This window comes from Tamandua tetradactyla, chromosome 4, assembly GCF_023851605.1.
Source record: "Tamandua tetradactyla isolate mTamTet1 chromosome 4, mTamTet1.pri, whole genome shotgun sequence".
Taxonomy (NCBI): Eukaryota; Metazoa; Chordata; class Mammalia; order Pilosa; family Myrmecophagidae; genus Tamandua; species Tamandua tetradactyla.
The window spans coordinates 94,302,859-94,320,628 of record NC_135330.1 but is presented as its reverse complement, the minus strand read 5'-3'; the positions used below and the strand labels follow the sequence as shown (position 1 = coordinate 94,320,628).

The 17,770-nt window shown below is 43.6% G+C and overlaps 1 long non-coding RNA gene across 2 annotated transcripts in view; it reads right to left on the bottom strand.

Moving 5' to 3' along the window:
• The window catches only part of LOC143681189 (uncharacterized), a 218,187-nt gene that overhangs the window by 185,866 nt on the left and 14,551 nt on the right, over positions 1-17,770 (bottom strand). The window contains exons 1-3 of one of the 2 annotated variants that reach the window (XR_013174451.1): positions 17,655-17,739; positions 14,178-14,269; positions 4,601-4,744 (exon numbers count right to left, since the gene is read on the bottom strand). This is a non-coding gene — a long non-coding RNA (uncharacterized LOC143681189). Of the gene's footprint in view, positions 1-4,600; positions 4,745-14,177; positions 14,270-17,654; positions 17,740-17,770 lie in introns of those variants that run through there. The other variant, XR_013174450.1, reaches the window with a different exon arrangement.

Here is a 17,770-nt window from a genome sequence, read left to right as displayed (position 1 = left end):
GTGTTGAAAATAGATGGTCATTCATATTTTAAAAGTTAAACTTATGTGTGAGACTAAACCAAAAAATGTTTGTTTGGTATGCAAAAAAAATTTCTTGTTCAATAAACGAGTGGTGTACAACATTCTGCTAATTTTTATCACTGTGATCAAGGCACATGAGTGGATATAGATCTATCTCATCTTCTTCCTTCTTCAACAGCAAGGAGTGTCCTCTACCTGTCCCTTGGGAACAAGTAGTCTTCTCTCTTTATCTTGTGGATAGATCAGAACGGGTTTTCTACAGTCAAAGCTCAGAAATTTTTACCTTGTTTTAATTTGGCTTAGGCTTTTGGATGGTTCAATCCAATTGGAAGCAGAAGCACACATTCCTAGAACCCACTTCACAGACTGGTAAACCAAATTTTAGAGGATGGTTTGAGTCAACCTCATCTAAGAGTCTCATTTTCGGGCACTCAGCCTGGCCAGAGGGCTTGAGAATAGACCCATCTCTAAATCCCATGAAGCTCTGACATTGATGCTGTGCTGTAAGCATTAGGGGAAGTTCTCAGGGGCAGCCCTTGGAGACCCACTCAGAGCTGCTTCCTACACACCCAGCAAGATCCAGCTGCCCTAAGAAATCTCCTTCTGTCATTCCCCAGGCTGGAAGAATATGGCAGAGGGTGCTAAGAATGGGAGAAACCATCAAGGACTGCAGCAAGACAAGAAACTTCAAGCCACTGGGTATCTGTTTAATCTCAGGTTGAGGGGATGCAGGCTGACCCTCCCAATCAGTTGTAAGATACTGAGGATCTACAAGACAGTTGAGGCATGGAGAGAGGACAGGCATACTAGTATGAATGGCAAAAGGATGATAAGGCTTTTACCATAACCACACACCTAGTCACTGTTCACATTTCTTTCTTAGTGAGTCTGGGGCTTGGATTGTCCCAATGGCTAATGATTCTCCTACTGGATCCCTCTTGCAAACCAGGCAATCTCAGCAGATCCCTCCACATTACACTGCTGCAGGGTGGGAGTGGGAAAGAAACTCATCTAGGCATGGTTACAGAGCCTTCCCTGACCCCAGGTCCACCAGGTCTCACCCCAAAGAAAACATCCCAACACAAAGAGCCCAAGTTCCAGAGAGCACTTTCCTAAAGGGAGATGCAAGAATGAGTGTTTTCCTAACATCTGGATGAGAGTGACTCCTTCATCCCAGTCCAGGGCTTTCTGATCCTAACAGGGCAGCCTAGTTGAAGTATGGGGGTATGGCTGGGGCTCTGTATCCAAGTTTACAGATCTGAGGGTGAAGATGTGCTAGCCTCATGGTTAGCTTTCCTGCTTGGAACCACAGGACCTAAGAAGACACAAACAGGAAGGGCTGAGTACAGGAACAAACAAGGAAACAGGGTAATGACCTAAACTAGAGGGAGCAGCCTTCCAGATTAGGGACCTCTGGGTTACATAGTGCTGTGGGAACTTAGCCTGAGCTACTAATGGTGGCAATCCATCCTTCCCAACCACCTAAATGCCCCCAAGGAAAGTGGAAGTGGGTTTTTACTTAAATGCTGCAAGTCCTGAACAGTGATTTTTAAAATACAAAGTTGTTAAAACCATGCTCTTAAAATGCATCAGAATTCCTTGGGATGCTTGTTAAAAATGCATAACACTGTGGGGAGGAGTCTGCACTTGTAACCTTTCCCTCAGGTGATTCTGAGAAGAACTCATCCAGGGTGGACTTCCCCATTCTTTTCATCTTCTCAAAGGAGCCTCCAGGTCCATGGTCAGAAAGCCTGCCTGCACAGACCCCTTCTCTCCTGCTGCCTAAGACAACAAGCAGGTCCTCACCCTTCTTGCTAACATCTCAAGAACTTTTTAAGCCTGTGGCACCTGCATGACAATTAAATCAAGAGCTGCTGCCCTTTGCACAGGTCATGGCTGGGGGCTCCTTACAATCTCCACTTGCTACCATCCCTCCCATCAGAGATGCTGCCTAGAAAAGCAATTTATGGGCTTTGATCACCCCATGGAAGGCACTAAGTGACATCAACATTAGCCTTAAAATTACTCTGGGATGGAATCATGTTTTACTAAGAAATCAAAAGCTGCAGAATAAATTGGCATCAAGGCCTAACCAGGTCAGGGTTTCATTATTGCATTAGCCTTCTCTCTTTAGACTCAGGGAAGGTAAGTGGCTAAGGAGCTGGTATTAATCCCTTCAGGAGAAAAAGCATCTTTTGAAGCAAAAGAAAATAAAAATATGTCTAAAGATGAAAAAGAAAGTGAGGAAGGAGAGTCCCAAGTATGCCACCACAATCAACAGTAACTCAGGGAGAGTGGGTTCTGTTTTCCATGGAAGCCCTTCAAGAAGTGACGTGGGCTCCTTCTGCACCTTCTAGAGGTAACTTTTCCTCCTCCAGTTTGTGACCTCTCCAGCCAGCTTCCTGGCATAATTAGCATAAAGAGCAACCCCTGGGAGCCAGGGACAGAGGAGTGACACCAGGCTTCTGTGCCCTGCCTTCCCCGGAGTCCCCCAAGATGGCACCTCCATATCCTGGCAAGGACTGAAGGGACTCACAGGCTCAGAACACAATGTGTTTGCATATGGGGGCCTCTGCCCCAGAAAGGGCCTCCTACTCCCCCATAGGGTGGTGGCACTTCATTTTGGGGTGCCCTGGACCTCTAGAGAGAAACATCACCTGACCCCTGACTTCCTTCAGGGAGCACTGCAATGCAGCTCCAGCAGACTTGGGTTCACTCCCTTCCCATTTCAAAGAGGAACCATCAAAAAGTCTAGGATCCCCAGGGCTGGGGTCCCCACTTCTGCTCTCCTCCTCCCTGTGTCCCCACCCAGGGCTCAAGAAGAATGAGAAGAAGGGGAATTAGATGCTAGGAGGCCATGAGCAGGGGCCACCCAGGCCGGGGAACTTGCACACACAGGAAAGTTTGTCTCTTCCCACCATGGACCACAGTGCCCACCTGGCTCCCTCTGTCAGACTCAGGCAGGACTGAGTGCTCACTCCTCACTGCCTTCCCCACTGAGCGCTGTGCTGCCAACCCCTTCCTGACACTCACATTTGGATGAAAAGGAAGAACAATAACAAATAAACCAAAAACAGAAGGAAAAAAAAACCCACCTCCCACTATGAAATTCCCAAACTTAAGGACACAGAGACCACCTCTGCCTGGAAAAGTTCAATAAAAAAAAAGCATAAAAAAAGAGTTTACACTTGGATATCTCCCATTTTTAGCCAGTTTTCACTGCTTCTTTCTCTGTGATAAACTTCCATTTTTCTGAATTCACTTAACTAGCTTAGAAACACTTACGGGGTTATGTTTTTAAAAGGAAAATTTTTCAAACCTCACCAAGTGATTGATTCTGAATATAAACATGTGTGTATACCTATATAAAATATATAAGAATTAAGAGTCTTGTATTTATGTCTCTCCATATGTATGGGGTTTTAGTTTTAAGGTAACAATTAACACAATGCATTCTTGCCAATCTGGAAAGGAAATTTTGTACAGGGCTAGGGTTTAGTGTGGATATCCCACACACCCTTAGAAGCTGCCTAAAATATTGACAAGAACAACCTTAGCCACTTGAGCATTGTTTCAAGGATGCCTGCAGGCATTCAATTGTCTGCTTGCAAATGGTACGCATGTAATTAGCAAATCTATTAAAACACATTGAATTTTTAACACTTCCACTAAGCTTTTTTGGGTAGGATTGCAGCATCTTACCTATGTCCCTGCAGAATCTGTTCCCCCCCTCCAAAGAAGTAACAACTGTGGTAGGTGGCATCATTAGGTAATGTAAGGTAGATGCTGGGGAAAATCATGTGAACCCATATTTCCCTTCCCCCCAGTGTGAATATTTCAAATTCTCTCAAGAGAAATTCACATTTCCAAGAGAAGGAATAGGAGGGAGAATTGGAGAAGATCCTAAATTTCAAAGGCATCATATGTCCATTTGGTGGAAGGATTAAGAAAAGGTGAAGGCAGTAGGAGGACCTTTTAAAGACAGGAAAAAACTGAGCAAAGGAATAAGGAGAGAAGGAAGCTGAAGTAGGAAAGAGAAGGGGAGAGAGGGTTTGGAAGGCACAGAGGCAGAGGAAAGCAAGGGGGAAAGAGAGGGAGAGAGGCAGGGAAATAACAGAGATTCCCGAGATGTAGACTGATTCAGAATCAGAGAGACAATGATTGAAAGAAAGAGAAAAAAAAAAAGACGCCCATCTGTCCTGTGGGCCCCACAGAAGCCGCAAGAAGGATTTACAACTGGGAGTTCAAACCCCTCTTCTGCTCCCCCTGGGACACAACTGGTTAATGCCAGTCGGTACTGTGCACGGGAAAGGCAGTGTCGCACAGCGTGGTGCAGATCTCGAACCCAGCTCACCGGGTTGCCTGAGTACAGAGGAGATTCGGAGTTACAAGCATCCGTGTGTGAGTGAGAGAGCCAGCCCTTGGTGTGCGTGAACTCAGCAAGCCCACCTCCTCACTCACATGCATCGCACATTCCCTTTCCTCTCCCCTTCCTCCTTCACTCTTTTTTCCCTTTCCTCTGCTGTTCCTGGGCTTAAAGTTCCCCATACCGGGCACGGAACCACCCAGTCCCAGGTACCTGGGATGAAGAGCAGGGCAGTCGTGGCGGAGAAGACGACCCAGTAGGCAGGATGGTACATCTTGAGGCCGTGCTGCTCTCAGCTGCTGGGCTTGCCACTGCTTCTGCTGCTGCTCCTGCTGCTGCCTTCCTCTGTGCTGAATTCTGAACAGGTTTAAATACAATGTTTGCAAAGGGAGGGAGAGAGCAGAAGAGAGAGGGAGCAAGGGAGAGCGCGTGAGCTATGGGAGCAGGCAAGGCAGTGTCTCTGATTTTTTCCTCGCAGTTACAACTGGTAAGAATCATCAGTGCCAATCTGTGCAGCTCACAGCGGACCTCCTCTAGGGCTCACTCTCCTGGGTGACACACACAGACTCTCCTGTTTGAAGGTTTGATCCTGTCTCACCTCTCACCAGGAGCACTGCAGAGCACCTGGATGGCCAGCAGTGTGGCTTGAGGCTCATGTAGGTGTGGGGGTGTGTGCCTGAGGGGCACACACAGGGACAGGTTGCAGGGCGGTAGAGAGGGACCTGGCAGTACTGGCTTAGACCTCACCTGAACAAGGCTAAGGACATGACAAGAAATGACAAAGTGTGCCTTTGCTAGTTTCTTACTCTTATTCCTTCTTCCAAGCATCTAGGCAGGGATGCAGCTGAAAAGCTCAGACATTCAAATCTGCACCCACTTCCCTACTGCTGCCACTAAGAGCACTTGGAAGCCATTTGGTGTTTCCAGCAGGAAGATATTTAACACTTTTGAGAATCAGTTCCTTCCTCTGTAATACTAGGATAATAATAGCTACCTCATTGGGTTCTTGTGATGATTCAATAGAATGATAGAGCAGGCATTGAAATTATTATTTTTTTAGTACCTTCTTTTTCCTCAAGGTCTTTATTGAGTCTCAGCCATTCTACATATTTGAAGGAAATGTTTTGGAGAAAATGTGAAGTATCAGTACTGACTCCTTGCTGAATAAAATGTCTCTCTTACCATACTTGCTTGGATACTTCCCACCTCTATGTCTCTATTTTCCTTCCATCACAATATCTGACATAGCCACACTTTATAGATTGTCAGATAGAGGATAATTGGCATTGGAGCTAGGGAATAGAAAAGTCAGGCATACCATATGTGGTTCAGTGGTGGGGTCTCCAGTCTCAGCCCAAGCATCAGAATGGGACTGAGCTGTTCCTGCCAGTTGTATCAGTTGACATGAAAACCATTATTTCTTTGGGTGACCCCATATCATCTCTTCTCTGAAAAAAGAGAGCGGCCGTTGTTCTGCACCAGCATTTCAGCATGTAGCATCCTCTAACAATGGTTGCCTGAAACTTATTTTGTAAATGGCACTTCTTTTTAAAAATGTATTTGAGAATTCAGACATTCCATTAATTCATACTGGTCTTTACCACAATTGGTAAAATATTTAGAGGTTTACTGTTTATTTAGAAGTGCTCAAAAAATAAAAGGCATCATAGAATTGAAATGTAATATTCTTACAAATAGAAAGTTGTAAAACAATTAGAGCATGTTTCATTTGCATAAACTCTGTAACAGGCTTCTTACAGAAGAACCTCTATTGGCCATCTTAAATGATGGAGGCAGGAACCTGAGTTCCTCCCTGCAAAGTTTCTTCCCTGGTAGACAGTATATGGACTCCTGGCATGGCTAGTGAGGAGGAACATCTTCAAGAGTTAAAGATGTCTTTTTTTGCTACAGAAAATGCTAATCATCCATTTTCTGAGATAAATAATATTTCTAAAAGTGTAGAAATGAGTTTCTGACAAATAGATGGTGAACGTTGAGACATGCAAACCAAAGATAGCTCCTATGGACTTCCATTTGCTCTATCTAATTTTTTTCAATTCCTGGTCCATGCAATCCCCCCAAAAAGCATTCAACAAATGATGCTGCAATAATGGGATATTCACACAGAAAGAGAATGAAATTTGACCCCCACTGTACAGCATATCAATAAATTTTAAAAAGCCAACTTCTCTGAAACAACTAGTATCAAGTGAGATCTCTTTTTTGGTCTTCTCCTTCCAATACCTTTCTTTGAAACAGTTTACCCATCCAAGTTAAATTTCCTGCAAGCTTATCCTCATCAATCTACTTCTCTGCTTAAAAAAAAACCTTCAATTGTTCTTCATTAATTCTTTTGTCTTACTTTAAAGGTACTCCAGAGTGAAACACCAATGTTTCCTAACTTACATTACACCTCAAATGAACTCTTCAGTATCCAACTACAACCTTTATTCATAACATTATTAAGCATCCCGGGGCTCTTCATTTATTTCCTTCCATGCTCAACTCTAGCTCCATCCTTCATCCATTTTTTAAATTCTTAGCAACTGGTATGGTTTTCTGTCCCCAGGAAAGAAGTATCATAAATGTTTTTTAAGAAGAAAAGAGCAGCCAAAATATTCCTTACCAAGATCTTACATGGTCTTCTCTTTGTAGAGACCATACAATTCCCTACCTTTTTCCTAAGACTCTTCTCAGCTACTATAGTCAATCACTTCTCGCCTTTGCTACCTTTCTCAAGAGAAAGGATGTGGGTTAGAGATGGATTCAAACAAAAGAATTAGCAGCTGTAATGTAGATGATGTTCCCAGGAGAAGCAAAGGTGCCAAATGAGTTTTCCCTTTCAATGCATTTGGCTGGACCTGCATACCTGGTGGTGGAGACACATCTGGGAAGCAACCAATTCAAGCAAAGGTCCATCTCTCTGAGAGGGGAACTTGGCAAACCTGAGTTGCCATGGTAACTGGACTCCCAGTGTCAACACTTCCTATTTATATTGTTGTTGTTTTTTAGTTTGAGCTTTATGTTTTGGAGCATTTCCCCCCTTCTTTTTAACCTCCAAATGTATGAGAAGATGGATACTAGAGAAACTAGAGAACATAATGTCCATAAGACTCTGGACAGCATGGGGGTTACTGGTACTTGAAACTGAAAAAAAGAAAAAAAGAACATGGGATATTGTCCCCAAGAGCCTCTGTATGGCCTCCTTAATTATTGAGTCAGTTGTTCATAGGCTATAACTACCATATCCTTTTTTTCAAAAAAGAACATCAAGAATCTTACATTTCTTGGGTCTGGTAGTATTTTTAAGAGAAATGGAGTTTAAAAATGTTCAAAGCATCCATTTGCCATGTATACAGTCCCCAAATCACTCAGCCTAGACTCTTGCCAGCCTGGAAATATCATCAATTATTAATGTAGTTACTGGGCCAAGCTATGGGTATAATTCTTGAAGGCAGGAGAAAAGATGATGCTCCTGGGGACCTCTGGGCCATGGAGCATTTGTGGGAGGTTGAATGCTATTTCCAACCCCTTCATGTGCCATTTGGTAGCTCCAGCTCTGAGTGACTTATCTAGGTCCTCCCTGAAAGAGATGAGCGACAATACTGGTAGTATAGATGAAATCCTCCCTGACAATGTCTGTGTCCTGAGTTTCTGTGCCAGCAGGGTAGTTTTGGCAGATTTAAAGCTGTAATGAAAATGGAATACCCTAACTTTGCCAATTATAGAAAGAATGCTGTTTGTCTCTCCTGTTAGCTGCTAAGATGCCTTAAGGGTTTACATTAGAAGACACAGACAGAAGGAGAGAAGAGTTATTAAATTTTGAACATGACACAGAGAAAAATTAGAGATAAACAGATGAGAAATAGAACATCTTAAATCTCAGTTAAGAAATCAAGTTGATGAGATCATCAACAATCAAAAGTTACATAAATTAGCAAACTCAACACATGCACATGCTACATATTATATATCACCTTAACATGTGGCATAATTTTATTCTTGGCCTGGTAGCTTAGTCTCTTTCTCTCCCTCCCTCGCCATTTTGGCACGTCCGGTTCTTCTAGACTGAGGAGTAGAGGGTCCCCAATAGTTTAGCGGTTGGGCAAAACCGCAAGTGGCGCCCGAACAGGGACCCCTCTCTCCTCACCCGGCGAACTCCCACGGCACCCTAGGACCTCGTCCAAGGTAAGCGCCCTCGGCACTAGCCACCCAAATAAACTCCCAAGGAAGTCCTAGGCCCTAACCGGAGTGGCTAGTTGTCTCCCTAAATTTTGGTTAACATGGGTAGCAGAATTACTCGGCAGCAGGCACCACAGGTCCGTGCCCTAGCGGCGCCTTTAGACACTCATAAGTGTAAAGTCTCTGTTAAGCAGCTGCAGGTTTATTGGGATCTCCTGCTTCCTTTTAACCCGTGGCTAGTGACTTGCCACCTGTGGAGTATAGACACTTATGATCAGCTAAAACTTCCAAAGGGGCAGGTCTCAGCCCCATCCCCAAGAGACCCGGGGTGTCAGCAGGAACACCCCCAAACCATAATGTGGACCATTCCTATAACCCCGAACAAACCCACCCATAAACTAAAAATCGGAGCCGATTGGCTTCTAGGTACGGTGGACTCGGGAGCAGAAATTTCATGCCTTCCTGCAAAATGGAAGAATCTGTGCCCAACTACCTCAGGGCCCGCAGTAATCGGTGCCACGGGCTCTGCCCCCTCGGCGAGAGCCGCCATTCCCCTTACATGGGAGGATGAAGAAGGCCACTGAGGTGTCTTCAGGCCGTTGTTTCTAAACACCATTGACCAGATCTTATGGGGGCGAGACATTCTAGCAGCCTCAGGGGCATATATTACCACGCGGCCCCCTCAAGAATGTTTCCTAACCACCATCGGCCAGGCTCTCTGGGGGCGAGCCATTCCCGCAGACGTAGGGACCGATACTACCTCGCAGCCCCCCCAATAGTTTGTGCCACTGCTCGCGTTACACCTCCAGCACCCACTCCTCTTCAATGGGACACAGAGGAGCCTATCTGGGTGGAGCAGTGGCCGCTTCCGTCCCACAAGCTAACAATATTAGAGCGACTAGTGCAAGAGCAATTAGTTGCGGGGCACATAGAGCCATCATGTAGTCCTTACAATTCTCCAGTTTTTATCATCAGTAAAAAGGGAGGTACCAAATTTAGACTTCTTCATGACCTCAGGGAAATTAACAAGCATATCCGACCTATGGGATCCCCTCAGCCTGGCATGCCTCACCCTGCAGCTCTTGCTAAACATCTGCAAATAGCCACCATAGATATAAAGGACTGTTTCTTCTCCATTCCGTTACATGACAGGGACAAAGAAAAGTTTGCCTTCACAGTGCCAGTTACTAACCACATGAGGGCAGCACAGCGTTATGTTGCTGTGCAGCCTCTCCGCTCGCAAGCCACTATTCTCCATTATATGGACGATGTGCTTGTAGGAGCGGATACTCAGGAACAATTGCAGACTGTCTTGTCGTTGCTAATCGCTAATCTCCAAAGTTTGGGGCTAACTGTCCAGCCCGATAAAGTCCAAACCACTCCTCCCTACACATTCTTGGGCTATACCATTGGTCAAAAGGTTGCACCTACTAAATTTTCATTTGAAATTCCGGAACGCCTACGATTGCATGAGTTACAACAGCTTTGCGGGCAAATAAATTGGGTCAGGTCAGCCCTCCCCGTGACAACCCAACAGTTGGAACCACTGTTCTCATTGTTAAAAACTAGCAACAAGACAGTCGAGGCCATTAATCAACATATTAAGCTCACATGGCAGGCGAAACTAGCCTTACACCTTTTCAATGAATGTTTTGCCTCCAGTAACCTGGGTAGATATCATCCTAATCAGTCACTAATAGCCATGATCCTAGACACTTACCATTCACCATCGGGCGTTCTTTGGCAAGATGATCCCCTAATGTGGATTCATCCAGCCAAAAGTAAACTCCATAAAATCTGCCCACAGGTAAAGCTGTGGATAACCTTAGCCCAAGACCTAATCAAAGCAGCAGTTCAGCTGGTAGGGAGGCCTCCAGATGTACTAATCTGGCCTATTGAGGACAAGCACTTTACCTGGCTGCTACAATTTAATCCCGACATGCAGGCGCTAATGCTCGGCTTCCACGGGGAGGTCTCCAGCAAATACCCTCCTCACAAGCTCTGTCAGGCAGTCAGACACATCCCACTACGGCCAAGCTTGGATCCTTTTCACCTTTTCCCAGCATCGGCCCCTGTGCCGCGAGCCACTAGGCATCACCCAAAGACATTATTACTCAAATCCTCATAATTTTAAATTTGTTGACCTTTGACAAAGATGGTCTGTCACCCCTGCACAGGCATTGGGGCCCAGCCAACCGACCTTCAGTGGTCCCCTTAGTCTACTGGCGTGACCCAGTCACAAATACTTGGTCAGGTCCCACCCCGCTCCTAGCGCAGGGGCGCGGTTTTGCTTGTGCCTTTCCAGAAAGTGAGCCACAACCCCTCTGGATCCCTTCACGCTCCGTCCGACCAGCAACGGCCTCTACAAATAAAGCCAAAGACCGGGAGCCAGAAGAACTCCTGCTTACAGGAATCCTGTAACAACTTGCCCAGCGCAACAAGTAGCCCCATCGCCGCCGCCATCGTCGCCGCTATAGCAGCCAGTGCGGTTGCCGCCGTGACCCTCACTCAAGCCTCTGTCACTGTGGAGACTCTCCTCAACGTGACCCAAATGACCTCTCAAGCTTTGGAGACGCAAGAAAATATCAACCATCTGATGCATAGCACTGTGTTCAATGTACAACAGCAAAGAGACTTAATTGCTCTAAATGTAAAAGCTCCTTGTAAACTTGCCTCCTCTGTTTGCAATGGACGGTACCCCTTCACTAAAATCTGTGTTACTCCTGTCCCGGCTAACCATTCTATGCCCCATCTCACCTTGCGAGACTAAATCTTCACCGCATACCTAAAAACTTCTTGCTCTAGCAACTCTAAACCCTTTCTCTTATACAGACAACCGGCAGCAAGCGCAGGTATAGTTAGCTAGCGTTGCTCGCCCTCGCAACTTATAGCACTACCTTTCCTATAAAATTCTCATTATTGCTCCTCAACATTTCTCGTTTCTAAGCTGCTCATTCTCTGTCGCCGGTCTCGAGCTGAGGCCCAGTTTTGGCTGCTGTTATGCTCAGCCTTCTCGCCCGGACTGTTCTATGGAGGAACACAGACAAGCCCAGGTTTGACTCGCAGGCCTAGCCTCGCCTGAGGACTGATCACCCTCAAGCTGGGGACAGATGAGGACCGGTCTCTCCTGCTTCCCCTAGGCTATAACAGTCATCGCCTGCCCACATTCCTCACACTCCCCCACGGGGGCTGCATGTTGCCAGAGTACGTGCATCTGGGTCCACCAGATGGGCACCGCTGGGTGCGACGCAAGAATCGCAGAAGAGGGTCACTCTAACAGACCTCCTCTGGCTCTTCTGGGGCACATGAGATTTGCATAAGGGTCAGCTCAGCACATACCCTTCCCCTGAAACCCTGAGTCTTGCACACAAGGGGAATCTTATCACTGCCCCTCCCAGCAAAGGTTCATGCCCGCCACTTGTCACACAAGTGTGTTCTTTAAAAAGAAAAAGAGAGGAATTGTGGCATAATTTTATTCTTGGCCTGGTAGCTTAGCCTCTTTCTCTCCCTCCCTCGCCATTTTGGCACGTCCGGTTCTTCTAGACCTCTGAATTACAAGCCTCACCGGCGACTAGTGATGATGCAGTCTTGTCTCTTTAACCCTATTGGCCTTCTCCTTAGTCCTCCACCTACCCAACATCCTCTGCTACGGGTACACTCAGGAACAGCATCTCTATGGTCACAGTCACTCATCCGTCCTCCCTGTGTGATTGGCTACCCTCCCCTGGAGGCCACGCCCTAACTCCGCCTCTCCTCAAACTGTATATAGCCCAGGGCTTGCTGAGCCTCGTGGTCTTTAGCTACTGGCGGCCCTGGCATAAGCGTCTACCTACAATAAAGCTACCTCGCTTTATGCCTTAATTGGCTCGGCCTCCAGTCCTTTAGACCCGCAGCGAGGTCTCCTGCGCGTGCCCCTTGGACCCAGACCCCCCGCTCGAGCCCCTTTTCTGCATGTGGCAGTGTCGTCTAGCAAGCAGTGAGAAGCTGAGGAGTAGAGGGTCCCCGATAGTTTAGCGGTTGGGCAAAACCGCATTAACACATTGCACATGTTATGTCATGTGCAAGAGGTCTTTGAATGCAATATCCAATGACCAGTAAACTACACAGATGAAGACTTCAAAAACTGTTTTCCTTCTGGCACATAGCTATGTATGCATGCATGCATCATTTCCAGAGGATATGATGATAATCTACCAAGGTAAAGTTCTAAAGTGAGTCCATAGAGATAATTAGCTCAGGTGTGCAATGATAAACATGTCAAGATAAGAGAAATGTTTCTTTCCTTAAACAAGGAAATAGCCTCTTTTTTTTTTTGCTTATATTTATGTGTACCTGTTTATCCTCAGGTGCAAGCTATATGTTCAATTTTCTCTTTCTGGAAGCCCTCTATCCTCCTTCTAGATTATAGACTATCTAAGACTGCTACATCTGTCATCCTTGATTTTCCTTACTTGTCTTTGGGTTGGTTCTGTTTTTTAAGCCCCATTGATTTACTGTTTTTTGTTTGGTTTAATTTCCTAATTTTGTTAAATCATATCTTTGAGTGGTTTCCAAAGAGAGAATACAGGGGATGCAAATATTTTGAGTATTCTGTAAAAATAACCTTATTCTATCTTGACATTTGATTGATAATATGACTTGGTATAGAATTGTCAGTTGGATAAAATTTTATCACAAAATTTTATAGCTCCATGCTTCCAGTGTTGAAATTGAAAATTACATAATAAATCTATTAGCAAAATGTCATTTCTTAAAATGAAAAAAATTCTGTTAATGGAAGTTCTAAAATTGTTATCATTACTAGTTGCAATAATTCATGAAATGTTTATTGACAATTGGAAAAAAGAACACAAAATTATGATGTGACAGGAAATGTTCCATTGTGAGTGAACAATATGTCTGTAGTCAACCTTCAAGAGTAAACTGTCTCATAATTTGAGTTAATCTGTAATGGTCAGGAGATATCTAGTGATGGGAAAATGAAATCATGAATTTGTGAATGGAATTCTACCATTTAAAATAAACCCCCAGTTTTAGTTTGCTAGCTGTTGTAATGCAGTATACAAGAAACAAAATGACTCTTAAAAGGGGTAATTTATTAGTTGCTAGTTTATAATTCTAAGACTGTGAAAATGTCCAAATTAAAGCAAATCTATAGAAATGTCCAAATTAAGGCACCAGCAAGAGGTTACCTTCATTCAAGAAAGGCCTATGAAGTTCAGGGTTTCTCTCTCAACTGGAAAGGCACATGGCGAATATGGTAACATCTGCTAGATTTCTCCAGGCTTCTGTTCTCATAAAGCTCCCCTGGGGGTATATTCCTTCATCATCTCCAAAGGTCTCTAGCTACATGGGCTCTCTGCTTCTCATGGCTTTCTCATCATTCTATCTAGCATTTTCCAAAATGGTTCCTCTATTAAAGGATTCCAGTAAAGTAACCAAGACCCACCTGGAATTGGTGGAGTCACATCTCCATGGAAATAATCTAATAAAAATATTCCAATCTATGTTATTGAATATGGATTAAAAGAAAGTTGCTCCCACAAGATTGAATCAAGATCGAAACCCTAGAGAAGGGTCCATAATCCTTTCAAACCAGCATACCCACCATGAGTCTTCAAGTCATTTGTGCTATCCTCAGGTAAAGACTCTCTTGGATTACCATCAGCAGCAGCAGCATCTTTATCATCAAGTTGTGTCCTAAATTTAGTGATGTAAAAGAAAAATTATTTCAGTTTTTATCTACATATGCATTTCAATATCAGAGGCATTTTGCAATCAGGATATGTCTCCTGATATCTTTCTTAAGTCCACTGCCTCCAAGAAAAATCAATTTCTTATTGTTTTATCTTCTGTGTAGAAAAGTGGCAATTTATACTGATACTATCTGGAAAAGTGTTTGGAAAATTTGGATCAAAGAAAATAACAACTGAGTAGACAGCAAATAGCTAGATGTCTACCCATATCACTCCTTCATTAAAAATTTCATCAATTTTTAAAACAAATTATCACAGAATTCTTGCCTGCCATGCTGGAGACTCAGGTTTGATTCCTGGAGCTTACCCATGCATAAATAAATAAATAAATAAATAAATAAATAAATAAATAAATAAATAAATAAAACAAATGATTACTTTTATATTAGCTTTCTATGGGTTAAAGAAATTTTAAGTTCAATCTTCCATTGTAAGATCCATTTACATTTCAAATCATCAAAATGGGAGGGGGGTTGTGTATCTTAGAACAAGGAAAAGATTATTTTGTCTTGTTTGTTTTTGTTGGATTGTTTCTTCATGCTAATATGTTTATGAAACTAATTGAGTGCAGGCCACATAAAATAGATAAAACATGGTTTATTCCTGGGTTTACTCAACACTAAGATGAAGTTCACATATACTCATGAATATTATAATATGTTGCTCTCAGTTTTAAAGTCATATGGATAGTGGGTGATGGTGGCACAGTGGCAGGGTTCTCTCCTGTGATGCTGGAGACCTGGATTCAATTCCTGGTCCTTGCCCATTATAGAAAAGAGAAAAAGAGCCATATGAATAGAGATAAACTTGGGCTGAATAGGATAAGGTGACAAGATATCAATGGCTTTCAAGTAGATGATGTTTACAGCAACAAGGATTATATCTAATTAGTTTTCCTTTTCCAAGCAGTTAGAAACCAACCTTTAGGTATTGATCAATTAAAAAAGAAATGTGAGGGCGGGCCGCGGTGGCTCAGCGGGCAAGAGTGCTTGCCTGCCATGCCGGAGGACCCCGGTTCGATTCCCGGCCCCAGCCCATGTAAAAAACAAACAAACAAACAAAATATAATAAAACAAGAAAATGTTTAAAGATGTTTCCCTTTCTTCCTCCCTTCCTTCCTTCCATCCTTCCTTCCTTCTCTGTCTTTCCTTCCCTTCCTCCCTCTCTTTAAAAAAAAAAAAAAAAAAAAAAAAAAAAAAGAAATGTGAGACTGCCTCTTCTGTATAAGATATATTAATTGATACCAGACTAGCCCTAAATAACCCTTATAAAATTTAATTAAATAGATGAGGCAATTATTATCAGGTGGCCAAAAATAGATAGAACCAGACCCCAACCCTTGGGAGATAGGAGACTTACAAGAGAACCTCTGCCTGTGGATAGTTTCCTGACCTTAGCACATTAACTTGGAGCTGAAGCCTAACACAGAAATTGCACTGAGATGAAGTTACAGAAAGAGTTTAAAATAATTGAAATAGTTGTGTTTTGCAGGGTAAAGAAGCAGAGTGGAGGAAGCTGCCCAGTTGAAAGGGCACAGCCTCTCTATGGGTTTACCACAGCTCTTGGTGGAAGGCTGGGTTCATATGCCCAGTGTGCTGGTTTGAAAGTATTATGTATCCTAGAAAAGGCATGTTTTAATCCTGATCCAATCTTGAGGGAGCAACTTTTTCCATTAATCCTTATTCAATAATGCAGGCTGGAATCATTTGATTAGATTACCTCCATGGAGATGTGACACAACAAATTTTGAGTATTAACTTTTTTTGAATGCTGTATGGCAGGCATGACATTTCATTCTTTTTCAAGGTGAGCATCTCCATATCACAGCATCATTTGTTGAATTTTTGTTTGTTTGCTTCCTTTGTTTGTTTGCTTGTTTCTTTGTTATTTGGGGAAACACATGGGCCTGGAATTGGGCTTGGAATTGGACCTGGTTTCCCACATGGCAAGTGAGAATTCTACTACTGAACTATACTTGCACCCTCTAGGTATTAACTTTTTTATTAGAAGGAGCTGTGACTCCACCCATTCCAGTGGGTCTTGATTAGTTTGCTGGAATCCTTTAAAAGAGGAAACACTTTGGAGACAACCATGGGAAGCACAAGCGCCCACACAGCCAGAGACCTTTGGAGATTGTCATGGTCAGGTTCATGTGTCAGCTTGACCAGGTGGTGGTATCTGTTTGTCTGGTTGGGCAAGTGCTGGCCTGTCTGTTGCTATGAGGACACTTCATAGAATTAAATCATGATCATGTTGGCTGCATCCACAGCTGATTCCATTTGTAATCAGCCAAGGGAAGTGTCTTCTACAATGAGTGATGCTTAATCTAATCACTGGGAGCCTTTTAAGGAGAATTCAAAAGAAACAGACCCTCTTTCTGCTTCAGCCAGCAAGCCTTTTCTGTGGAGTTTGCCCAGACCCTCCATTGGAATTGTCAGCTTCACAGCCTGCCCTACAGATTGTGGACTCTACATTCCCATAGTTACATGAGGCACTTTTATAAATTTTATCTTTACCAATATTTTCTGTTGATTCTGTTTCTGTTTCTCTAGAGAATCCTAACTAATACAGAAATGAAGAATGAAAATGCCCTGAGGGAGCTTCATGAACTAAGAAGCTGGGAGAGAAAGATAGCAGATGTCACTATGTTTGCTCTATGCCTTTTCAGTTGAGAGAGAAACACTGAATGTCATCAGCCTTCTTGAACCAAGGCATCTTTCCCTAGATGCCTTAGTGCATTAGCTAGGGTTCTCTAGAGAAACAGAATCAACAGGGAACACTAAATATAAAATTTATAAATATATCTCACATGACCATGGGAATGCAGAGTCCAAAATCCACAGGGCAGGCTGTGAAGCTGATGATTCCAATGGAGGGTCTGGATGAACTCCACAGGAGAGGCTCACCAGCCAAAGCAGGAAGAGAACCTGTCACTTCTGAATCTTACTTAAAATGCTTCCTAGTGATTAGATTGAGCATCATTCATTGCAGAAGACACTCCCCTTGGCTGCTTACAAATGGAATCATCTGTGGATGCAGCTGACATGATCATGATTTAATTCTATGAAATGTCCTCATAGCAACAGACAGGCCAGCACTTGCCCAACTGATACAGATACCACCACTTGGCCAATGACACATGAACCTGACCATGACACTTAGATTGCACATTTCTATAGACTTGTTTAATTTGAACAATTTCATGGCTGTAGAACTGTAAATGTGCAACTTAATAAATTCCCCCTTTAAAAAGTCATTCCATTTCTGGTATATCACATTAAGGCAGTTAGCAAACTAGAACACCCAGGGTGAGACTAGACAAGTCTTACCAAAGAGTGAGTCCTTCTGGTTGGGAATAGAAAGGAGATATCCAAGATGAAGTATTGTTTAGTGCATTGGAAGTCTTGCTCAGCTTGAACAGAGAGATATCCTTAATAACTTGTTA